The sequence below is a fragment of the Furipterus horrens genome, unplaced genomic scaffold (assembly GCF_987537825.1).
Source record: "Furipterus horrens unplaced genomic scaffold, mFurHor1.1.pri manual_scaffold_17, whole genome shotgun sequence".
In the NCBI taxonomy this organism is placed as follows: Eukaryota; Metazoa; Chordata; class Mammalia; order Chiroptera; family Furipteridae; genus Furipterus; species Furipterus horrens.
The window spans coordinates 73,345,354-73,367,022 of record NW_028327187.1 but is presented as its reverse complement, the minus strand read 5'-3'; the positions used below and the strand labels follow the sequence as shown (position 1 = coordinate 73,367,022).

General features: G+C 38.9%; 1 protein-coding gene across 1 annotated transcript in view; it reads left to right on the top strand.

Moving 5' to 3' along the window:
- The window catches only part of GABRA3 (gamma-aminobutyric acid type A receptor subunit alpha3), a 548,803-nt gene that overhangs the window by 178,682 nt on the left and 348,452 nt on the right, over positions 1–21,669 (top strand). The window lies entirely within an intron of this gene.

Below are 21,669 nucleotides of genomic sequence, written 5' to 3'. Positions count from 1 at the left end.
GGTAATGCGGTCATAGGCTTATGCCCTTTGAAAACAGAAAACACATGTTAATTTATGTAACATAACCAACAAAAAAGTCTCTAAATCTGTAAGACTGTCTTATTGGGAAGACATCCAGTTGCAAGGCACTTGACATTCTACTTGCCTGCAACTTGAATCTCTTTGGTGATATCACAGATATGGTTTAATTTTCAAGTGAAACCATTTTTTAAATGAGAAGAAACTTTTAAGATGGTTAGCTGCCCTACTTTACAGTCTGCCACTTATCATTGTGATTTTCCTTGAATAATGATTTTTCTCCCTAAGATTACTCTCCTTGTCTTTAAAGGGACTACATTAAGTCCATTTTTAATTTATCCTGTTCATTTGCGTAAACACAACAAGAGCAGCAAATGATCACTTATGATCTTTAGTTCTGTTTTGCTGGAACTTACCCAAGGAACATTTAGGGTGACCCTCAGTCTGCTCTTCAGTGCACAGAAGCTGGGCCACATACCTGGCATTCATCCTTGCCTGTACACACCTGTCCTTTCCAAGTCTTTCTGGTTTTCCATTGTGCCTTAAGGTCCCTTCTAGCCATCTCTCAGGAAAACAACCTTCGTTCCTTCCCTGGAGAGATTGCTGTGGACCGCACAACCAACCATGGCAGCAGGCCTTTTATTTCGCAGGCTTTTATTACCTTTGAAAGTCATTCCCAGTTCCTTAGGGCTTTTTGGTAACAACCTGAGCCCAAGCATGTCTCCTTTAGGCTTGACATTCCAGTCAAAGGCTTGGTCAGAAAAAGGAACCTCTATTAACAACTGGTCTTATTAGGTCTATGCAAAGAAACTTAAGTCATTACTTACTTGTTTAGAATGCCAAACTCTGGAGAGATCAAATAGGGAGAAAAATATACAACGTGAAGGAAAATCTTTGTCCTAATATTCACTGAACTGGCATTTCCATTCTTCATATTTTCATTTTCCCCCACTAAAAAAATTTTTTTGTTTTTTTTTCCATTACAGTTGTCTCACTTTTTTTTTTCCCCTCTTGCTTCCCTGTATCCTGCCCCTCCCTTCCCCCACATTCAGTCCCCACTCAGTTGCCCATGTCTGTGGGTCATTTATACATGTTCTTTGATTTTACACTTCCCCTTCTTACCCCTTTTCTCCCTCCCCCCTCCCCCCTTGTTACTGTTAGTCTACTCCTTGTTTACATACCTCTGGTTCAATTTTGCTCATTTGTTTGTGTTGTTCATTAGTTTCCTGTAATAGGTGACAGCATAACGTATTTTTCTTTCGTTGCCTGGCTTATTTCGCTAAGCATAATTCTCTCTAGTTCCATCCATGTTGTTGCAAATGGTAGAAGTTCCTTCTTTCTTTCTGCTACATAGAACTCCATTGTGTAAATGTACCACAGTTTTTTGATCCACTCATCTACAGATGGGCATTTAGGTTGTTTCCAGCACTTGGCTATTGTAAATAGTGCTGCTATGAACATTGGAGTGCATAGGTTCTTTTGAATTGGTGTTTCAGGATTTTTCGGATATAATCCCAGTAATGGAATTGCTGGTTCAAAAGGCAGTTGCATTTTTAGTTTTTTGAGGAAATTCCAAACTGTTTTCCATAGTGGCTGCATCAGTCTGCATTCCCACCAGCAATGCACCAGGGTTCCCGTTTCTCCGCATCCTCTCCAGCACAAGTTGTTTGTTGATTTGTTCATTATGGCCATTCTGACTGGTGTGAGGTGGTATCTCATTGTGGTTTTTATTTGCATCTCTCTGATGGCTAGTGATGTTGAGCATATTTTCATATGTCTATGGGCCCTCTGTATGTCTTCTTTGGAGAAGTATTTGTTCAAGTCCTTTGCCCATTTTTTAATTGGGTTGTCTGTCTTCTTGGTGTTGAGTCGTATGAGTTCTTTATATATTTTGGAGATCAATCCCTTGTCTGAGATGTCATTGGCGAATATATTTTCCCATATGGTTGGTTTCATTTTCATCTTGCTGATGTTTTCTTTAGCTGAGCAGAAACTTTTTAGTTTGATGTAGTCCCATTTGTTTATTCTTTCCTTTATTTCCCTTGCCTTAGGAGATATATCAGTGAAAATGTTGCTATGTGGGATATCTGAAATTTTCCTGCCTATTTTTTCCTCTAGGACTTTTACGGTATCACGGCTTACATTTAAGTCTTTCATCCATTTTGAGTTTATTCTGGTGTATGGTGTAAGTTGGTGGTCTAGTTTCATTTTTTTGCATGTCCCTGTCCAGTTCTCCCAACACCATTTGTTGAAGAGGCTCTTTTCACTCCATTTGATGTTCTTTCCCCCTTTGTCAAATATTAGTTGACCATATCAACCTGGGTTTATTTCTGGGCTCTCTATTCTGTTCCATTGATCTATATGTCTGTTTTTATGCCAGTACCAGACTGTTTTGATTACCGTGGCCTTGTAGTATAGTTTGATATCAGGTATTGTGATTCCTCCTACTATGTTCTTCTTCCTCAAAATTGCTGTGGCTATTCGGGCTCTTTTTTGGTTCCATATAAATTTTTGAAGTATTTGTTCTAGGTCTGTGAAATATGTTGCTGGTATTTTAATAGGGATTGCATTGAATCTATAAATTGCTTTGGGTAGTATGGACATTTTAATGATGTTGATTCTTCCCATCCATGAGCATGGTATATGCTTCCATTTATTTGTATCTTCTTTAATTTCTTTCTTCAATGTTATGTAGTTTTCTGAGTACAGGTCTTTTACCTCCTTGGTTAAGTTTATTCCTAGGTATTTTATTTTTCTTGTTGCTATGGTAAATTGAATTTTTCTTTCAGTTTCTATCTCTGGGTTTTTATTGTTGGTGTATAAAAATGCCTTTGATTTCTTAATATTGACTTTGTATCCTGCTATTTTGCCGAATTCACTTATTAGGTCGAGTAGTTTTTTTGTGGAGTCTATAGGGTTTTCTATGTACACTATCATGTCATCTGCAAATAACGACAGTTTTACGTCCTCTTTTCCAATTTGGATGCCTTTTATTTCTCTTTCTTGTCTGATTGCGGTGGCTAGAACTTCCAAGACTATGTTGAATAGGAGTGGAGAGAGCGGACATCCTTGTCTTGTTCCTGATCTCAGGGGGAATGCTCTCAGTTTTTGCCCATTGAGTATGATGTTGGCTTCAGGTTTCTCATATATGGCCTTTATAATGTTGAGGTATGCTCCCTCTATTCCCATTTTGCTGAGAGTTTTTATCATAAATGGGTGTTGTACTTTATCAAATGCTTTTTCCGCATCTATTGATATTATCATGTGGTTTTTGTCTTTCATTTTGTTTATGTGGTGTATTACGTTTATTGATTTACGAATGTTAAACCATCCTTGCATCCCTGGGATGAATCCTACTTGATCGTGGTGTATGATCTTTCTAATGTGTTGCTGGATCCGGTTTGCCAATATTTTGTTGAGGATTTTAGCATCTATGTTCATCAGCGATATTGGCCTGTAGTTTTCTTTCTTTGTTGTGTCTTGACCTGGTTTCGGAATTAGGGTTATACTGGCTTCATAGAATGAGTTTGGCAGTCTTCCCTCTTCTTGTATCTTTTGGAATAGTCTGAGAAGGATAGGAGTTAGTTCTTTCCTAAATGTTTTGTAGAATTCACTTGTGAAGCCATCTGGTCCAGGGCTTTTGTGTGCTGGGAGTTTTTTGATTACTGCTTCAATTTCACTAGCTGTTATTGGTCTATTCAGACTTTCTGCTTCTTCTTGATACAGTTTGGGAAGACTATAGGTTTCCAGGAATTTGTCCATTTCCTCTAGGTTGTCAAATTTCTTGCCATACAGTTGTTCATAATAATTTCTTATAATCCTTTGTATTTCTGTGGTATCAGTTGTGATTTCTCCTCTTTTGTTTCTGATTTTATTTATTTGCGTCCTCTCTCTTTTTTTCTTGATGAGCCTGCTTAAAGGCTTGTCAGTTTTGTTTATTTTTTCAAAGAACCAGCTCCTACTTTTGTTGATCTTTTGAATTGTTAGTTTAGACTCTATGTCATTTAATTCTGCTCTGATCTTGATGATTTCCTTCCTTCTACTTGATCTGGGCTTTGCTTGTTGTTCTTCCTCTAGATCTTGTAGCTGTAGGGTTAAATTTTTTATTAGATATTCCTCTAGCTTTTTTAGGTAGGCCTGTATTGCTATGAACTTTCCTCTTAGGACTGCTTTCGCTGTATCCCATAGGTTTTGGGTTGTTGTGTGTTCATTATCATTAGTTTCCAGAAACTTTTTGATTTCTTCCTTGATGTCATTGTTAACCCATTCATTATTTAATAGCATGTTATTCATTCTCCATGAGTTTGAATGTTTTTGAGTTTTTTCCTTGAGGTTGATTTCCAATTTTAAGCCATTGTGATCTGAGAAGATGCTTGATATAATTTCAATTTTCTTGAATTTGTTAAGGCTTGTTTTGTGTCCTACCATGTGGTCTATCTTTGAAAATGTTCCATGTGCACTTGAGAAGTATGTATATTTTGCTTCTTTGGGGTGAAAACTTCTATATATATCGACTAAGTCCATTTGATCTAGAGTGTTGTTCAGTGCCTCCATATCTTTGGTGTTTCTTTGCTTCGAAGATCTGTCCATTGTTGACAATGGGGTGTTAAAGTGCCCTACTATGAGTGTGTTGTTGTCTATATCTTTCTTGGAGTCTTTCAAAAGTTTCCTTATATATTTGGGTGCTCCTAAGTTGGGTGCATATATATTCATAAGGGTTATATCTTCTTGATGGATTTTTCCCTTAAGTATTATGAAATGCCCTTCTTTGTCTCTTTTTATGGACTTTGCTGTGAAATCTGTTTTGTCTGATATAAGTGTTGCTACCCCGGCTTTTTTTTTCATGCCCATTTGCTTGAAATACTTTTCTCCATCCCTTTACTTTCAGTCTGTGTAGATCTTTTGTTCTAAGGTGGGTCTCTTGTAGACAGCATATATGTGGGTCATTCTTTCTAATCCATTCAGCTACCCTATGTCTTTTAATTGGAGCGTTTAATCCATTTACATTTAAGGTTATTACCGATAAGTACTTATTCATTGTCATTTTTCCCCTTTGTACTCGTGTTCTTCTCTGTCTCTCTCTGTTTCTTTATCTTCTTAGAGCAGACCCTTTAGCATCTCTTGCATTGCTGGTTTGGTGGAGATGTATTCTTTTAGCCTTCTTTTGTCTTGGAAGCTCCTTATTTCACCCTCCATTTTGAATGAGAGCTTTGCTGGGTTTAGTATTCTAGGTTGTAGGCCTTTGTTTTTCATTGCTTGGAATATTTTTTGCCATTCCCTTCTGGCTTGTAGTGTTTCTGCTGAGAAATCTGATGATAGCCTTATTGGAGTACCCTTGTATGTTATTAGTTGTTTTTCTCTTGCTGCTTTTAGGATCCTCTCTTTGTCTTTGAATGTTGCCATTTTAATTATGATGTGTCTTGAAGTGGGCCTGTTGGGGTTCATCTTCATTGGGACCCTCTGTGCTTCCTGGACTTGCGTGACTCTTTCTCTCGTCATGTTAGGAAAGTTTTCTGTCATTAGTTTTTCAAAGAGGTTTTCTATCCCTTGCTCTTCTTCTTCTCCTTCTGGAATTCCTATGATACGGATATTATTACGTTTCATGTTGTCCTGCAGCTGTCTTAGAACCTCTTCAGTCTTGTTCAGTCTTCTTTCATTTTGTTGCATTGTCTGGGAGTTTTTGTGTAGGTTGTCCTCCAGCTCGCTGATCCGATCTTCTGCTTCCTCTAGCCTGCTTTTAATTCCTTCTACTGTGTTCTTCTATTCAGAGATCGTATTCTTCATTTCCTCCTGGCTCTTATTGATAGCTTCTATGTCCTTTTTCATGCTCACGTAATTTTCTGTGAGTTCCTTGTAGTTTTTCTGGAGTTCTTTTAGTTTCCGTTGAGCTCATTCAGCTTCTCCATAATCCATGTTTTGAATTCCATATCTGATAGTTCGCTCCCCTCTATTTCATTTAGCACTCTTTCTGGGGATTCTACCTTTCCTTTTGATGGGAGGTTATTTCTCTGTCTCCCCATTTTTTTGACTCCTATTGTTTGTTGGTGCTTCTTGGAATGATCTGCACTTCCTGGATCTGCCTCTGGTGGCGTCAGATCATGTACCAGTCTGGCCCTAGGCAGCCTGTTGGAGACTTCCAGGGATCTACTGCTGTTGTCTGTCTTCTTTGATTGTTAATCTATTCAATCTGTGATTAGCTGTCAGGCTTAAGGACTGTGGGTGTGGCAGCTTAATTCCTGTCGGCAGGGCTTTTGCTTCCCCTCAGGCTGACGCCACTTGGAGGGGAATGGTCTACCCTCAGTACTGGGGATGAGTCAGCACTGGGACCCAGTCAGCTGCTCCTCCAGTTCTCCCCTCAAAGCCACCGTGCCAAATTCTCCCCAAGTGTCTCCAGTCCTCTCTGCCTTCCCTCTGCTTGAGCCCAGGGTAAGTGGTGGCCAAAATATTTTCGTATGTGATCCACTTAAGAGCTCTTTTTCTCCTGCTGTTTCTCTCCGGCTAGCAAGAGACCCTGTGGCTTTTCGCTTTTCACAGCTGATACTATTTTACTTTCCACTCTGTTGCTGTAGGCTGGGAAGCCCAGCTGGGGGTTTAGACCCTGCCCTTCTCAGGGGGAATCCCCGGCTGCTGAGCTGTTTCTCAGTCCCTTCAGCTGCCACCCATTTGAACCCAGCCAGCCCTTCCGCGTCTCCGCACTCCCTACCGGTCAAGTTGTGATGTAGCGGCCTTTTCTGTCTCTCCGTGGTTATAAGACTTCTTTCCAGCTAGTGTTCCGTTGGTTATTCCAGATGATTTCTCCAAAATTAAGTTGTAAATCCAGACTGGTCCTGGGAGGAGGTTAGTGTAGCTTCCACTTACTCCTCCGCCATCTTGGATCCCTCTTTTGTTAATTTTGTAAGCCACCTAATAACTATAGCTCTGAATTGAGCCTCTGAAAAGTTTCTTATTTGTTCGTCTGTCAGATTCTTCATCTGCTGCCTCGTGAGCTGCGTCACCAGGATTTCTATAGTTGTCTGCCTCATTTTGACAGATTTGTGTTTTGCTTTGCTTTCTGGGTAGGCTGTAGGGGGCGGAGCCCCATGTAGTCATCACTACCAGGTTACCGGCATTGATCTGCAACCTTTTTCGCCACACTGTGGTGCTTTGTGTGGGGGTGGGGGTCCAAGATGGATTCCTGCCATTATTCTCCACTGGGAGACCAGAATCCGTCCTTCTGCCCTCTGGGCCTCACTCTCCGAGGAAATGGGGGGTGCTGCCTTTACCAATGTTGGAGTCTCGAGCTGCCTGGGCTCAACTGTAGCCGGGATTGCTCCCCCTTCTGCTGGCCCCGCTGCTACCGCAAACAGCACCACCTGATTTTGCCCCTCCTACCTGTCCGACAAGCACCACTGGTTCATAACTTCATACATTGGGCTTCTGTGTAGTCTTATTTTCTGGAATTTCTAGTTATCTTTTGTTTTGAGGTAGTTGTATTCCTTTCTAGTTGTAGAGGGAGACTGAGCATGTCATTCTAAGCCTCCATCTTGGCTGGAAGTCTCTGTTTACATATTCTTGATGGATCTTCCCTTAGTCATTATAAAGTATCCTCTGTTTGTTTTATAGCCTTTGTTTTGAAGTCTGTTTTGTCTGAGATAAGTATTGCTACCCCAGCTTTTACTTCATGTCCATTTGCTTGGAAATTTTTTTCTTCCCTATACTTTCAGTCTGCGTAGATCTTTTGTTTTGAGGTGGGTCGCTCGTATACAGCATTTATGTGGGTCACGTTTTCTTATCCATTCAGCTAACATATATCTTTTATTTGGAGCATTTAATCCATTTATTATTAATAGGTATTTGTTCATCCAGTTTTTCCTTTTGTATCTATGTTCCTTTCAGTCTCTCTTCATCTTCTGAAAGCTGTCCCTTTAGCCTGTTTTGCAATGCTGTTTTGGTGGAGATGTATTTTTTTAGACTTCTTTTGTCTGGGAAACTCCTTATTTCAATTTTCATTTTGAGTGAGAGCCTTGCTGGATAGAGTAGTCTTGGTTGCAGGCCTTTGCTTTGCATTATTTGGAATATTTTTTTTGCCATTCCCTTCTGGCTTATAGTGTTTCTGTTGAGAAATTTGATAATAGGTGTATCAGAGCTCCCTGGTATGCTATTAGCTGTTTCTTTCTTGCTGTCTCCAAAATTCTCTCTTTCTCTTTGAATTTTGCCATTTTAATTATGGTGTCTTGGAGTGGGCCTCTTTGGGTTTATCTTGATTGGGGCATTCTGTGCTTTCTGAACTTACATGACTTTTTCTCTCAGCAAGTTAAGGAAGTTTTCTGTCTTTACTTTTTTAAACAGGTTTTCTATCCCTTGCTCCTCTTCTTCTCTTCCTGGTATCCTTATTATATTGATATTATTATGTTTCATGTTGTCCTGCAGTTCTCTGAAACCCTCTTCATTCTTTTTATTTCTGATTATTTTTTATTGCTTGTGTGGAATTTTATTTCTACCCTGTATTCCAGCTTATGATTTGATCCTCTCCTTCACCTAACCTGCTTTTAATTACTTCTACTATGTTTCTCATTTCAGATATTTTGTTTTTTATTTTCTACTGGCTATTATTGATAGTTTCTATGTCATTTTTATGCTGCTGTAGTGTGCAGTAAGTTCCTTATAGCTTCACTGTAGTCATTTGTAGTTCTCAGTGAGCTCCTTGAGCATTCTTATATACATTATTTTGAACTTGGTGTTTGATAGTTTGCTTGCCTCAATTTCATTTAGCACTCTTTCTGGGGGTCCCTCCTTTTCCCTTGATTGGGGTTTTCTTCTTTGTTGTCTCACATCAGGTGACTCTTCTTGTTTGTTTCTGCTTCTTAGATTGACCTGCTTTGACTCCCTGTCTTTGTGGTGTGACCTTCTTTGGTATATATGTGGAACTCAGTGGTGGATTCCTTTTGAGATCCTGAATTGGAAGCTCTTGGGCTACCCTTTATTCCATTTTTGTGAGTTCTCTGATTGTTATTGGGTTTTGATTGTTTTAGGGTTATTCTTTGTTGGGTCCTTCCATCAAGCTGGCTGACTAAGAGTCAGTCCGCCTACCATGTCTTTTATACTGTTGTACATGTGCTACCAGAACAAAACCAAACAGCCCAGAAAACAAATCCACAACTTAAAAAACAACTCCCTCCCACAACCACACTATCAACAGAAAATTAGCCAATATTAATAAAGATGTAAAGTAATTAAGACTATTATAAGGATGGAAAAGTGAATATGAGATGACTTACTAAAAGAAAATTGATTTTGCAAGGGAGGAGCAATAATAAGAGTAGAAAATAGAGACAAAGCAGAAAGAAAGAAAGTAAAATTTACATTGTATATAAAAAAGGGAGGAGGGAAGCAGGCCTGCCACACACACACACACACATACATATATATGTGTGTGTGTGTGTATATATATATATATATATATATATATAGAGAGAGAGAGAGAGAGAGAGAGAGAGAGAGAGAGAGAGAGAGAAAGAGAACACAACAACCAAAAAAATTATATATAAAAATTTATAGGGACCTAATTGGAGAAAAAGATTTAGCACTGCACTATCAACAACAAATGAGCTAAGATTTATATAGGTGGGTTGGGAATAAGAGGGAAAAAAGAAACAAAAGCTTAAGAGATGTCTAGAGGAAAGATAAGTTATTTTGAGAGGCTAGAGGAAGAAGGAATAGTGAAAGTGAGGAATGAAAACCAGGCTAAGACAGGAAAAAACGTTTTTTAAAAAATAGAAAGGACAGGAGAAAGGCAAAATGGAGTAGGAGATGGGAATGGTAAATTTTGATATTTGAAATACAAAAATAGTCACTGTCTTGAAATAAGATTGAATAAATTCAACAACAATCACCATATCCACAACTAATGAACAAAGATCGATAAAGGTGGAGATAGAATAAGGGTATTTTAAAATGGGTAAAAGAATGTGATATGACTAATGACAATCACAAATGGTTTTGAGAGCCTGGACAGGGATAGAAATAGTAAGAGTGAAGAGTACAAACAATTCACAGCAACAGAGAAAATAGAATTTGAATTAACAATAAGAAGAGAAAGGAAGAAGGTAAAATGGAGTAAGAGAAGGGAAGAGCAAAATATGAGATTTGAAATGAACTATAATGTAAAACCCAGGCCTTCTCTCTGCCCTGATGGTGCATGGCTCCTAAACCAATCTATAGCTGCCTCTCCTTTGTGAAGCCAGAAGTGCTGGCTGGGCAGCTATTGAGGCTCCACTTAGTGAGCATGGGCTGCTGGTTCCCAGGAGCCCTGCAAGCAGTATGGTTCTTGTCAGCTCCCACATACTCCCCATGCTCTCATCTGCATTCACACTCACTTACAGGTGCTCTAACTCATTCTCTACTCTGTGTTTTGACTGTCAGTCCAGTCTGGTCTGGGAGCAAGTGGATGAGTGCCAGCTATTATTCTGCTATCTTGGATCCCCTGAAGATATGACTTTGGATGATGTATCAGAATTGTACACTTGAAACCTATATAATCTTATTAACTATTGTCACCCCAATAGATTTAATTAAAAAAGAAAAGTATACACTGTTTAGGAATAATTATAAATAAAATAATTATAAGTATAAAATGAACATCTGTACAAGCATTATGCAAGTAAAGATCTACAACACTGTTGGTACTACTGAAGCCTGTAAATAACCCATTTCTTATCTCAATCTATTCTTCCCTCCCTGGAAGTAACCACTGTCCTCAATCTAACTTGTTTTTCTTTATAGCTTTATCACATGCATATCAAAATATGGCCTAGTTCAGCCTCTTTTTAAATTTTATATAAATGGAACAATACTGTTACTTTGTATCTTGCTTTGTTTTCTTAACATTAGGTTTGTGAGATGTACCCAATTTGTTGCATGCAGTTCTTCATTTTGTTTTATTGTATGGTATTCAATTGTACGAATATACCATGATTATCCATATTATTTTAAGATGAACATTAAAGTTGTTTCCAGTTATTTTTTAGAACAGCACTGCTATGAAAATTCTTTTATATTTACAATAGTCCTGGTGTTACCCTGGCTGGTTTGGCTCAGTGGATTGAGCGTCGGCCTGCGAGCTAAGTGTCGCTGGTTCGATCTTCCAGTCAGGGCACATCAGAGAAGGAAAACTCTGACTCCAAAAAACCTCCGCTGCCTTGCGGCATACCTCTTCAGGGGAAAGGCTAAGGGAGTGAACCCCGACAGAAAATCCGGAGCAGGAGTCCCTAAGGCGGTTTGACGTTGTAGTCAACACCGGCAACTCCTGCGGCGCACTTGAAGCCAAGCTGTATTGACTCCGTCTTTCCCTTGGACCCTTCAGCTGCGAAGAGAGGGGGGGTCTGCTGCATGGGCAACAGCAGACCCTCCATATCACCCTGCCCAGGCTCTGTAGCTTCAGCTTCACTGGAGAGGACACTCCAGCGTCATCGCAAGATGTCGATTCAACACGGGAGGAGACAGATACCGTGTCACTCCCGAGTCGGACTGCACAACCATTCTCGGCGGTGCAGATAGACTCTTAAGAAGCTACACCATCGTCTCTCGAGATGGACGGCTGCCGACGAGTCCTGGTGTATTTGTACCTAAGTTTCTTTAAGATATATGTTTATCAGTGGAAACGGTGGATCATGGGCCATCAACTTTACAGTCTAATGCCAAACTTTTCCAAGGAGTTTGTACCATTTTTGTACTCTCACTGACAGTGTAGGAGAATTACTGTTGTTTCACATCCTTGCCAAACTTGATGTTATAAGACTTTAAGACATTTGTTAATTGATGAAAATGTAATGAGAGCCTGTGGCTCTAATTTTCATTTCCATGATTACAAATGAAATAAACACCTTTCTTTTTATTTTATTTTATTTTATTTTTTGGTTATTCAATTACAGTTGTCCCATTTTTCCCCCATTGCTCCCCCATCCCAGCCCATCCCTTCTCCCACAATTATATCTCTCCCCATTGTACATGTCCATGAGTCATTCATACACATTCCTTGACTAGACCCTTCCCTTACTTATCCCCCTCCTCTCCCCCCCCCTACTGACTACTATTCTAGTCTTTGCCTATTTAGTTCGTTTGTTTGTGTTGCTCTTTAGTTTCCTGTATTAGGTGATATCACATGGTATTTTGCTTTCTTTGCCTGGCTTATTTCACTAAGCATAATTCTCTCTAATTCCATCCATGTTGTCACAAATGACAGGAGTTCCTTCTTTCTTTCTGCTACATAGTATTCCATTGTGTAGATGTACCACAGTTTTTTCATCCACTCATCTACAGATGGGCACTTAGGCTGTTTCCAGCACTTAGCTATTGTAAACGGGGCTGCTATGAACATAGGGGTGCATAGGTATTTTTGAATTAGGGTTTTAGGATTTTTCGGGTATAATCCTAGCAGTGGAATCACTGGTTCAAATGGCAGTTCCATTTTTAGTTTTTTGAGGTAATTCCATACTGTTTTCCATAGTGGCTGCACCAGTCTGCATTCCCACTAACAGTGCAGTAGGGTTCCTGTTTTTCCACATCCTTGCCAGCATTTGTTGTTTGTTGATTTGTTGATGATGGCCATTCTGACAGGTGTAAGGTGGTATCTCATTGTGGTTTTTACTTGCATCTCTCTGATGACCAATGATGTTGAGCATTTTTTCATGTGCCTATGGACCTTCTGTATGTCCTCTTCAGAGAAGTGTTTGTTCAGGTCCTTTGCCCATTTTTTAATTGGGTTGTTTGTTTTCTTGATGTTGAGTTGTATAAGCTCTTCATATATTTTGAAGATCAGTCCCCTGTCTGTGATATCATTGGCAAATATGTTTTCCCATGTGGTTGGTTTCCCTTTCATCTTCCAGATGTTTACTTTTTTTTTTTTTTTAATGTTTTTTATTGATTATATTGTTACAACAGTTCCAATTTTCTCCCCCTTGCTCCCCTCCACCCAGCACCCCCCTCCCCCAGCGATCCCCCCCAAGTCCATACCCCTGGTTCGTAAAAATGAACTATCCCCCCCCTCTCAAATATTAGGACCCTTTGTAATCTTGTAAAGGACAATGGGCGAAGGTCTCAAGCTCCTCTAGCTGCTTCAAGCTGGACATGGTCGTCGTCCTACCTACCCTTGGGTCCAGAAAACCCTAATATGAGTGGGGGTGTGGAGGGGAGGGTGGCCTTCCCACATGGGGAAGGATCGTGCAGACTCCAGGTCAGTTGGCTGTCTCCGGTCAACGGCGTGCTTGGTTCAACAGGCTGGTGTCCTTGTTGTGTTTCAGTCATTCCTCCCCGAGTTTGTTCCTCCTGGATTGTCTCCTTAACAGGAGCGAGCTGAGAACACTGTTCCTACTCCACGGCCATCTTGGTCCCCCCCCAGATGTTTACTTTTGATGAGCAGAAACTTTTTAGTTTGATGTAGTCCCATTTGTTTATTTTTTCCTTTATTTCTCTTGCCTTAGGAGATGTATCCGTGAAGATATTGTTACGTGGGATATCTGAAATTTTCCTGCCTATGTTTTCCTCTAGGACTTTTATGGTATCATGGCTTACATTTAAGTCTTTAATCCATCTTGAGTTTATTCTTGTGTGTGGTGTAAGTTGGTGGTCTAGTTTCATTTTTTTGCACGTCCCTGTCCAGTTCTCCCAGCACCATTTGTTAAAGAGGCTCTTCTCATTCCATTTTATGTTCCTTCCTCCTTTATCAAAGATTAGTTGACCATAGATGCCTGGGTTTGTTTCTGGGCATTCAATTCTTTTCCACTGATGTATATGTCTGTTCTTATGCCAGTACCAGACTGTTTTGATCACAGTGGCTTTGTAGTATTGTTTGATTTCTGGTATCGTGATTCCTCCTGCTGTGTTCTTCCATTTCAAGATTGCTTTTGCTATTCAGGGTCTTTTTTGGTTCCATATGAATTTTTGGAGGATTTGTTCTACGTCAGTGAAATATGTCATTGGTATTTTAATAGGGATTGCATTGAATTTGTAAATTGCTTTGGGTAATATGGCCATTTTGATGATGTTGATTCTTCCCATCCAAGAACATGGTATTTGCCTCCATTTATTTGTATCTTCCTTAATTTCTTTCTTCAATGTTGCATAATTTTCAGTGTACAGGTCTTTTATCTCTTTGGTTAAGTTTATTCCTAGGTACTTTATTTTTCTTGTTGCTATAGTAAATGGTATTTTCTTTTTTGCCTCTGTCTCTGATATTTTATTGTTGGTGTACAGAAAAGACTTAGATTTCTTTATATTTATTTTGTACCCTGCTATTTTGCCAAATTCACTTATTACATCGAGTAGTCTTTTAGTGGAGTTTATAGGATTTTCTAGGTATACTATCATGTCATCTGCATATAATGAAAGTTTTACTTCCTCTTTCCCAAGTTGGATGCCTTTTATTTCTTTTTCTTGTCTGATTGCTGTGGCTAGGAGTTCCAACACTATGTTGAAAAGGAGTGGAGAGAGTGGACAACCTTGTCTAGTTCCTGATTTCAGGGGGAATGCTTTCAGTTTTTGTCCATTCAATATGATGTTGGCTTCAGGCTTCTCATATATAGCCTTAATTATGTTAAGGTATGCTCCCTCTAGTCCCATTTTGCTGAGTGTTTTCATCATAAATGGGTGTTGTACTTTATCAAATGCTTTTTCTGCATCTATAGATATGATCATGTGATTTTTGTCTTTCATTTTGTTTAGGTAATGTATTATATTTATTGATTTGAAAATATTAAACCTTCCTTGCGTCCCTGGGATGAATCCCACTTGATCATGGTGTAAGATCTCTTTGATATTTTGTTGGATCCTGTTTGCCAAAATTTTATTGAGAATTTTAGCATCTATGTTCATCAGTGATATTGGCCTGTAGTTTTCTTTATTTGCTGTGTCTTGACCTGGTTTTGGGATTAGGGTAATACTGGCTTCATAGAAATAGTTTGGGATTTTTCCCTGTTCTTGGATTTTTTGGAATAATTTGAGGATGGTAGGAGTTAGTTCTTCACTAAATGTTTTGCAAAATTATCCTGTGAAGCCATCCGGTCCAGGGCTTTTGTGTGCAGGGAGATTTTTGATTACTGTTTCAATTTCCTTCTTTGTTATTGGTCTGTTGAGACTTTCTACTTCTTCTTGATTCAGTTTTGGAAGGTTATATGTTTCTAGAAATCTGTCCATTTCTACTAGTTTGTCAAATTTCTTGCCATATAGTTGTTTGTAGTAATTTCTTATAATTGTTTGTATTTCTTTGGTATCAGTCGTGATTTCTCCTCTTTCATTTCTGATTTTGTTTATTTGGGTCTTCTCTCTTTTTTTCTTAATGAGCCTGGCTAGAGGCTTGTCGATTTTGTTTATTTTTTCAAAGAAACAGCTCTTAGTTTTGTTGATTTTTTGGATTGTTTGTTTAGTTTCTATGTCGTTTAATTCTGCTTTAATCTTGATGATTTCCTTTCTTCTTTTTGCTCTAGGATTTGTTTGTTGTTGCTGTTCTAGTTCTTGTAGCTTTATGGTTAGATTTTTTTTATTTGAGATTCTTCTAGTCTTTTCAGATATGCCTGTATTGCTATGAACTTCCCTCTTAGGACTGCTTTTGCTGTGTCCCATAGGTTTTGAGCTGTTGTGTGTTCATTGTCATTAGTTTCTAGAAATTTCTTGATTTCCTCTTTGATGTTATTGTTAACCCATTTGTTATTTAAGAGCGTGTTATTCATTCTCCATGAGTTTGGGTGTCTTTGATTTTTTTCCCTTGGTTGATTTTTAGTTTCAAGGGATTGTGGTCTGAAAAGATGCTTGATATAATTTCAATTTTCTTGAATTTGTTGAGGCTTGTTTTGTGTCCTGTTATGTGGTCTATCTTTGAAAATGTCCCATGCGCATTTGAAAAGAATGTATATTTTGCTTCTTTGGGGTGAAAAGTTCTATATATATCAGTTAAGTCCATGTGGTTTAGTGTGTTGTTCAATGCCTGTATATCTTTGGTGTTTCTTTGCTTGGATGATCTGTCTATTGTTGATAATGGAGTGTCGAAGTCCCCTACTATTAGTGTGTTGCTGTTAATATCCTTCTTGTGGTCTTCTGGTATTTGCTTTATGTATTTGGGTGCTCCTATGTTGGGTGCATATATGTTTATGAGTGTAATATCTTCTTGATGAATTGTTCCGTTAAGTATTATGAAATGTCCTTCTTTGTCTCTTTTTATTGCCCTTGCTTTGAAATCCATTTTGTCTGATATGAGGACTGCTACCCCGGCTTTTTTTTCAGGTCCATTTGCTTAGAATATTTTTTTTATATCCCTTTACTTTCAGTCTATGTAAATCTTTTGTTTTGAGGTGTGTTTCTTGTAGATAGCAAATATGTGGGTCCTGTTTTCTTATCCATTCCGTTACCCTGTGTCTTTTAATTGGAGCATTTAATCCATTTACATTTAAGGTTATTATTGACATGTATTTATTCATTTCCCTTTTGTATCTCTGTTCCTCTACTCTTTTTTTGTTTTTTCTCTTCCTTTTTCTTAGAATATTCCCTTTATCATCTCTTGCAATGCTGGTTTGGTGGAGATGTATTCTTTTAGTCTTCCTTTTTCTGAGAAACTCGTTATTTCACCTTCTATTTTGAATGAGATCCTTTCTGGGTAGAGTATTCTTGGCTGTAGGCCTTTGTTTTTCATTGCTTGAAATATTTTTGAGCATTCCCTTCTGGCTTGGATTGTTTCTGTTGAGAAATCGGTCGATAGCCTTATTAGAGCTCCCTTGTAAGTTATTTGCTGTTTTTCTCTTGCTGCTTTTAGGATTCTCTCTTTGTCTTGGAATGTTGCCATTTTAAGTATGATGTACCTTGGAGTGGGTTTTTTGGGGTTCCTCTTTATTGGAACTCTCAGTGTTTCTTGGACTGGAATAGCTTTTTCTCTCATCAGGTTCGGAAAATTTTCTGTCACTATTTCTCCTATCAGTTTTTCAATTCCATGCTCCTTTTCTTCCCCCTCTCTTATTCCTATGATCCTGATATTATTACTTCTCATGCTATCCTCTAATTCCCTTACGTCTTGTTCATATTTTTTTAATCTTTTTTCATTTTGATGTATCACTTGAAAATTATTACCTACATTATCCTCTAACTCACTAATCCGATCCTCTGCTTCGTTTAGTCTGCTTTTGACTGATTCTACTGTGTTTTTCAGTTCCGAGATTGTATTCTTCATTTCTTCCTGGTTCTTGTTGATAGTTTCTATGTCTTTTTTTTATGCTGGTGTAGTTCTCTGCAAGTTCCCTGTAATTTTCTTGGAGCTTTTGGTAACTTCCTTGGAGGTTGTCATAGTTGTTTTTGAGGTTTTTGAGCATATTGAGCTTCTTCACCACCATAGTTTTGAATTCCATGTCTGACATTTGGGCTATGTCTATTCCATCTACCTCTCTTTCTGGGGATTCCTTTTTTCTTTTAATTGAGAGGTTGTTTCTGTGTCTTACCATGTTGGATTCTTCTTGTTTGTTTTTGTTATTTGGATTTGTCTGCTTTGCCTTACCACCTTTGTGGTATCAGATTTTTATGGTAGATCTGGGGGTTTCAGTGGTGCAGTCTCTTTGATCTCCTGAGCCTGATGTTCTTGGGGTACCTTTTATATCATTTGTTTATGCTGTCTGGTTATATTTCAGATGCTTTTTGTTAGGATCTTTGTTCTGGCTTGTTGATTGAGAGTCACTCTATCCACTTTATCTCGAATTCTTTTGTGGAGATGCTGTTAAAAACATAAACACACAGCCCCAGCAGGAGACCCGCACCCTCAAAAATATCCCCCACCCTCTATCCTGCTATCGTCAGGCGACGAGCCAGTATTAATATAAATGTAGAGAGATTAGAGCTTTTACGCTATAGGAAGAATGGATAAGGGTTGTTTTAGTGAAGGAGAAATATGATTTTTGAGAGAGGGGATAATAGGTTAATAATAGTTGAGACTGTGCAAGACAGTAAGTAATATTTACATTGTATGTTAATAACTATAGAAGAAAAAAAGGGGGAAGAGTGCAGAATATAGTAGAAAAGTGGAATTATATTATATAGTATTGAATTTATATAGTAGTTATATTCTATTTATTTAGAGTGAAAGAGAGGCTAAACTAGGCCCACAAACAAATAAACAACAATTGAAGAAGAGAGATAAGAAGGAAAGATTATATAAAACAGATTAGAGATATAGTTTGTTTTGTCTTCCTTCCTACCCCTCCTCCCCCCTCCTCTCCTCTTTCAGGAAGAAAAGAAAAATGAAAAAGGGGAAAAGAAAAAAAAAAGGAATGTTTTTACTCAGTTCAGCCTTCTTGTGTCGTCTTCTTTTTCTGCGTCCACAGCTGGTCTAATGTGATGGGTCAGAGATTCCTATTCCTTGCAGCAGCGGTGTGCGCGAGGTGGCCAGCAGGGCGCAATGCAAGGCAGCCAAGAGCCCACCTCAGGTCTGCCACGCTGCCCTCCAGGAAAGCAGGCCACATCGCGCTCTGGGGAAGCTGGCGAGGTGTTTTTTTCACTCAAGCATCAGTGCGCGCCCAAGGAGGCCGGGGAACTAAGCTCAGGTCTACCACGCCGCACTTCAGGAAAGCCCTTGAGGTGCTTTTTGCTCAAGCACTGGTGCGCGTCCAAGGTGGCTGGGGAACTAAGCTCAGGCCTGCTGTGCTCTGCTCCAAGAAAGCCAGAGAGGTGTTTTTTTTTTGTTGTTTGTTTGTTTGTTTTTCGCTCGAGTGCCGGTGTGCACCCAAGCAGCTGGGGAGCTAGCCTCAGGCCTGCAGTGCCATGTTCCGGCAGTTGGTCTTTCGCCTCTTAGGGCAGGGCCACAGACACTTGTGCTCAGTAGACGTGAGTGTCTGTGAGTCGCTGCTGCCCGCTGTTCCCACGCTGCAGCCGCCCACCGTTCTGCACCTCCTGAGTGGGCACGTGCAGAGCCTGGGCAAGTGCTCTGCGCTCCGGATTCTGGCCTGGTACTTTGGCCTGGTGCCCACTGGGCTGGCCAGGGGCGACTGCGCACAGTCTTCTGCGTGTCCAGTGGGCCCTCCCTGCGCCCGCTGGGTCACTGATTTTATGTCTGTTGGCGTGTGTCCGAGGGGCATCTGGATGCGCAGCCCTGTGCACCTGGGCCAGTGAATGAGGGCACTTCCCTATGCGCGCCCCCGTGACCCAAAGGGAGGGTTGAGGAGTGGGGAAGCACACTTCTGCACCTGTGCTCCTTAAGAATGTCCTATCACCCCCAAACTTTTCCCCCCTCTCCGCAGTTCACAAGAGAAAAATACAGAGGAAAAATTATGTTTTCACTTGTACAGTAACACGCTGTCCCCCGTCTTCCAGCATCAATGCCACCTGGTCGAGTCCTGTCTCTGCCAGCAGGCAGAGATCTGCTCTCCTCCCGACTCCCCCCTGGGGAAGCCTGTGGTCACCAAAAAGCCTTTGTGTCCTTCCAGCCACAGCTCGGGCAGCCACCCGTCAGGAGTCCCATTTCATCCCTTTTTCTTCCGCTATCCTCACCAAACAGGTCGCTCCCAGATGGTTTTTCTCTAATCCAGCAATGCCAAGACTCGACTCCTGCCAGTGTCCAGCCACTTACTGAGATGATCTGTCTGCAATTAGTCCAAACCACAGATGGGTTTCGGGAGCCCAAGAGCGCAGTCTCCCCTCACTCCTCCGCCATCTTCTTCTGCCGAAATAAGCACCTTTCTTAAGGTTAATGACAATTAGAAGTTCCCCTTTTGTGGCATACCTCTTCAAGTCTTTTGTTCATTTTCGCTATTGGATTTTCTTTCTTTTTTTATGGTATTGTAGGAATTCTTCATGAAATTTGGATAATATTTCTTTAGCAGATATATATATATATGGTATATGATCAGAATATATACCACTCTAAGCTGTTCTTTACTTTTTTGTTGCATCTTTTGATAAACAACATTCTGAATTTACTGTATTTTGTTTTACCAATTGCTTCTTTTATGGTTAGCACTTTGTGTACATTTAAGATACACTTTCTTCAAATTTTTGAAGTTCATTTCCATTATGTAGTATTTAGAGCTTTGACTTTCCGACATCTTCAGCCCACCTGTAATAGATTTTTATATGGTATAGTTAAAGTTCCAATTGTTGTAATAGCTATAAAAATGACCAATTGTCCTAGCAGCATTTATTGAAATTCCTATATTTACTAGACATTTCTTCAGTGTTACCTCATTCATAAGTCAGGTGTCCATCTATGTCTTGATTTGTTTGTGAACTCTGATCTCTTTCATCGATTGTCTTTCCTGGCATCAATATCATTCTGTCCCAACTGCAATTTTTTAAATTCTCACTTGAGGATACATTTATTGATTTTAGAGTGAAAGGAAGGAGGGGAGAGAAACATTGATTGGTTGCCTCTCATACACATCCCAACGGGGATTGAATCTACAACCTAGGTATGTGCCCTGACCAGGAATCAAGGCACAACCTTTTAGTACATGAGATTATGCCTTAACAAACTTGCCTGGCTCGAGCCCCGATTCTAATTTTTAAAAAGTCTTGATATTAGTAGATTAAGTTTCTTTTACCTTATTCTTCTTCAAGACTTCTAAACGCTATTCTTGACCCTTTGCAATACCATCTAAATTTTAGAATCATCTTGTCAAGCCTAATCAATTAATCAATCAAAAATGCATTAAATTGAGCAGTATTGGAATCTTGACAATATTGTGTTTAAAATTGTATTTCTGCATTTATTTAGGTCTTTATCATTTCTCAAAATAAAGTTCTATACTTTTACCCTTCATAGGCTATCTACATTATTTGTTAGATTTATTCCTAGGCCTAGGTACTTAATTTTATTCTACTATAGATGTAATTTTAAAAATTCAGTATATAATTATTTGTCTTTAGAATTTAATTGATTTCTGGATATTAATTTCTTATCTAGATACACTGATAAACTATAAATTCTAATGATTTATCTGTTGATTTTCTAGGATTTTCTATCTGTACATTCATATCGTATGCAGATAATTAAAGTTTTGTTCTTTCTTTCGCAACCTTATTTCTTTTCTTATTATTTTTTTAATTGTTATTTTACTCTACGATCTGAGCTTTCAATAGAAGGTAAGAGTTACATCATGCTTCTGTACTCAAAGGAACAATTTTCATAATTTCTCCTTTTAGTATGTTCTTTTCTGTAGATTGTTTTGTAAATATCCCTCATTAGATAAAAGCAATTCCTTGCTAGTCTTACTTATATTGATATCATAACTTTCAAAAATTTGTTGATATTAAATAATTATTTTAATTGATATTCTAATATTTAATCCTTGAGTGCCTAGTATAAACCCAATTTAGCCATGATGTATTATTCATTTTATATATTGGATATAATTTGCTGAATTTCTTTTGTATTTCGCTAGTAGTTTTCTTTTCTCTTGCTGGAGTTGTCAGGTTTTAGTATTAAGATTATGCTAATCTAGTAACACAAATTAAGGATGTTGAATCTTGTGTTATTTTGTGGATAAATTCACATATAATTTATACTGTTTCTTCCATGAATGTTTAGCAAAAGTCTCTGGAAAAGCCATCTGGTCCTGGGAACTTCCTGTGGACATATATTTTACTATTATTTCAGTTATTTTACTGCTTATAGGACTATTTATTTTCTCTAATTTCTTCATGATTCTGTTT